General features: G+C 41.2%; 1 non-coding gene across 1 annotated transcript; it reads right to left on the bottom strand.

The window, feature by feature from the left end:
- Positions 1–2,554: 2,554 nt before the first annotated feature.
- Positions 2,555–2,626, bottom strand: TRNAE-UUC. Its single transcript has one exon. It is a non-coding gene; the product is annotated as a tRNA-Glu (tRNA).
- Positions 2,627–4,477: the final 1,851 nt, after the last annotated feature.

Genomic DNA, 4,477 nt, shown 5'->3' with positions numbered 1-4,477 from the left:
TTCAGTACAGTAAATTACTATTTGTATCCCAGAGACAGTCTACTGAAGTCATTTACGCAGAGGTCCTTACAAGGCATTGGCTTAAAAATATATATAACTTGTAATCTTTTGGAACTATGAGATGCTATAAATTAAAAATTATATTGTAGTAGGTATATGCAAGAAGCAAAATTAAAAAGTATATGTACAAACTTAATATTACCATTTTCTGGCATTTGGTATTTTTACCAGTGTGCTTCCATCTTCTTACAATTTAAGGAAGTCTCCCAGTATGACATTTTAAAAGGAAATAATAAAAAAGATACTGCTAAAACATGTTATCTGCTTAACTTATGGAATGCAGAGAAGATAGTCCTTTTATGTAAAGGTTAAAAGGTGCAAAGTGTTTATCTCAGATTCTACATATTAAACAGGAAAATGAATTCTCTGGCATCGTGCTGCATTGACTGTACAATTTAAAAAGTGTGCACTGAAAGGAAGGCTTCACAGAAAGAGCACTAAAAACAATTTTACCTTGTGTATTTTACAATATACCCTGGACATGGGTGAATCTATGATTTTGAAAAGGGACATGTAGATGGTGTGGTGCAGCATCACATATAACACAACACATTTTTCTCCAGGTAAAAAGAAACTGCAAGTTTCACTAATATGCTAGGGTCCTCGGGCTATATTATACAGTTTAAGATTGAAACAAAGATAAATATAACTTTAGTGGAATGTGCATATATTTCCTATATCATACATTATGTATTGAAAACACAACAAAAGTAAAAAATATTCAAAAGATGTTTGTTTCTTTAGTCCTACAGAACATTTCACTACATTACTCAAATCAATGATGACCCCCAAATTATTAGATTCTATGTATAGAAAATTTATAAATATGCTATAATTTTCCAGATATAGACTGTAAGTATTGGAGAGTTGTCTTGAATTCTGCCCCACACCCTCCCACTGCTGCAGCAAGGAAAAAAGACCTAGAGCATCAGGTAGCTCTTTTGCTCTCTGCCCTCCCCTCCCCCCTCCCCAGCAGCCTCATGACCATCTCCTTACTATCAGACCCTGTTCTCCCTGAGCTCATGGAAGTAAGGAGCAAATTGAAAACAATGACCTTAAAATTAAATATTACTGTAGCAATTTGCATATAGAACCCATATACTTAGTTCAGCCCGAATTTATATGTCACCTTTTTTAAAACTGCTGCAAGTTTCAGTACCAGTACTCCATAAACACACTTTTATACAGCATTTTGGTACCTATTTATTTGTAACACAAACTTTTTTTTAAGGAATGTGGTATATCAGGGGAGAGGATTATAAACACTTTAGGAAAAGGTGGAGTTGGGGACCATTCTGGTGGTCAAGGACAAATGAGAACAAAGTAGCAAGGGTAGCAATATTATTCAAGAACCCAGAGCTGAGAGCAAAGTAGGCAGAAGTCATCAGTGGCAGATTGCAAAAAAATTGGTAATATCAGTCAGGGGAGCACAATTAGAATTTTTCAGTGTATGTGCACCACTGGAGAGGGAGGGAGGGAATGCGCTGCTTAGAAATCTTGTGGTTTACATAGTCATATTCAGACATTGACTGTGCATAATAGTGGGAGATTTCAATTATATAATCAAAGTGGGTGACAGAATAGGGAAAGGAGGAAATGGAGCTTTAGACAGTTTATCCAGACTGTTAACAAACATAATAAAAGAAGAATTGGTAGAGATGTGTGGATAGTTTTGACTAGAGCAGACCCCAGTGGAAAGAAACAATCAAGAACTGACTTTCATCAAAAGAAATAGGGATAAGGAAGAAAGAAACAATGCATGTGACTTTTTAGTGATCACCAGATGCTGAAGGTGAAAATGAGTCTTGGTAAGAGCTCCATGAGAGTGAAGGGTAAGAGCCCCCTGGGAGGGACTGTGGAAGTAAAATGTGCAGCTGTTCTAAGATGAAGAAATATGTCAAGCATACATGAGAAAGTATGAGGGGTGGCAAACACTGAAGAAATATTTTGGGAGTACCAAAGAATGGTGGATGATGGTGAAAAAGAGGATGGGAGAATTCTTCAGGAAGGAAGGCTGAAGATGGGTGGGTAAAACAATGAAAGATCTAAGAGAGCTGCAAAGAAAGATGCAGGAAGCTGAAGAAGGAAGACAAGTATTGAGAAGAGCTAGAAGAAACAAGTTAGTTTCATAGTTAGTAGTAGAGTCGGAAGGAACCTGAGCAGATCATCAAGTCCAACCCCCTGCCTTGGCAGGAAAGGGTACTGGGGTCAAACGACCCCAGCAAGGTGTACATCTAGTCTCCTCTTAAAGACCCCCAGCACCACGTCTCCTGGACATTCATTCCAGATCCCAGCCGCCCTGACAGTGAAGTAGCACCTCCTGATGTCTAATCTGAATTTACCCTCTGCCAGCTTGTAACCATTATTTCCTGGTAGTGTTCAGGGGAACAGGGACTCCCCTAATGCCTGCTGGTCCCTTCTGACTAGTTTGTAACAGGCCACTAGATCCCCCCTCAGCCTTCTTTTGTGGAAGCTGAATGGTTAAAAGGGCACATTCCCTAACTGGGAATTGAACCCAGGCCATAGCAGTGAAAGTGTTAAATCCTAGCCACTAGGCCACCAGGGAAGCCACAGAGGTAAAATTCATTGCCTTCTCCTTTGTCTCCTTTCTTTTTGATGCCTCAGATTGATAGGCGTGCTTCATTTTTTCTTACACGGGGGATAAGGGGATAGGAATAAAGTTGTACTTCTCCTGAGCACCTCCAATTTCCAACCCCTTCTGGCAGAGTTGCTCTCTCCTACCAGTTTCCTGGGGCCCAGCTCAGCCTGCCAGATCTTCTAGTTGTGGCCAGCTGGCTGGCCTCCTCCACTTCCCAGGAACGAAGGGTTCCTCCTTTAAGGCCTGGCCTCACACCACTCCTAGGCCTTTTCCCATTACTCTCCAGTGGGACCTTGCCTGGAAATCTTAGCTGGTGCACATGTAACCCCCATAAGCTGGGTTCTACTTGGTGCAGGCTCGTGGGTATGGCAGAGGATAAGCAGGCCCTGCCCCTGTTTAGAGGGAAAAGAAAGTAACTGCAAAGAGAGTAGACAGAGGAAGAAGGATTGATTTTGTACTGTTGCTGGAGAATAAACTTGTACGTTTAGCCTTTAACCCCTTGATTAAGGGCGTTGTGAGACTGTTCATATTCTCATGGGCCTTAGAAAGCAACTGCTGCTGTCTGAAGGACCAGAAGAGAGCAAATCATCTCTGCAATACTGAAAGCAAGATTTTCAGTTTGGAGCACAGGCTTCTTCAATCAAGAAGGACTTAATTTTTTTTTTTCCTAAGAGTTATATTGACACTTTGCATTTAAGTACTTTTTGAAGTGGGGAAACATGTGAACCTGAATATGTGTTCTGTCTAATGTTGTTATTGTCCTTGGCAAATATAAAGAAAACAATATATATCATTTTACTTATTATATTCTTGCAAATTCATTTCTGACTTTGGCCCTTAAGAACCCACAGGGCTTGCACATACTCACGACTTGAACTCTTTCCCCTGGAGGTCTTTCTGTGACAACAGCCCTGCTCTGCCACAAATTCCTCCTCAAACCTTCCCTGCTCCTTCTCTCCTCATAACAGACTCCGTAACCAGGGCTACTTGGCCTAGGCCCTTGGCTTCCCAGAGATAAAGAAAGACAGTACCTTACCATGACTGATTTAGACCCCCCTTTGGGCATCAATGCAACAATCACTTAAACCTCAAATTAGCATGTGTTTCACACACAGCTATGCATAATATCTACGTCCTGGTCAGGGATGGGTCCCATAATGTCACAATGGCATTTTGAGAATGATTCAGTGTCATCATACACTCTAATACACTGATTTCCTCTTTTTTATGAAAACAAAATGCCAAGAATTCAGGTGAGCAATGTTGCAGGGCAGGGACCAGTGGTACAGACAGGAGCTGAGGCAGGAGGCCCTTGCTTTGCAGGGGCCCAGGGCAAATTGCCCCAGTTGCTCCCCCCTCTGGGCAGTCCTGCCCAAAGTCACTTTAGAACAGAGGATAGCTTTAGTAGAAGCACCACCATTAGAGGAATTAGACACTGAAGGGCAGGAAAATTGTGTGGTTCACCGATGGAAGTTCAATGATAATAACTGGGGGAAAAAAGTGTCTCCTCATGCTTTCTGTAACACCCTTCAAAGGATCTTGCGGAACCCTGGTTGAGAATCACTGGTGTAGCTGCTGACCACATTCATCTGGGTGGTATTATTTTAGCATTTTAGAAAAGTAGTGGTTCAACACCTCTGTACAACTTTCAAACCCCACATCTGAAAAGAAGTTTGATTTCTTTCTCTCTCTCTCTCTCTCTTTTTTTTAAACAGTCTACTGCCTGCAAATAATATTTAGTCAGCTGTGGTAGCCACCCCAAAAACTGAACCTTTCTGACATTTTAGTATAGGGGGGATATATCAAGTCACCGTAAAA

This window comes from Gavialis gangeticus, unplaced genomic scaffold, assembly GCF_001723915.1.
Source record: "Gavialis gangeticus isolate Ggan-Ray unplaced genomic scaffold, GavGan_comp1, whole genome shotgun sequence".
In the NCBI taxonomy this organism is placed as follows: Eukaryota; Metazoa; Chordata; order Crocodylia; family Gavialidae; genus Gavialis; species Gavialis gangeticus.
The sequence above is the reverse complement of the archived record's forward strand: the minus strand, read 5'-3'. Positions and strand labels throughout refer to the sequence as shown.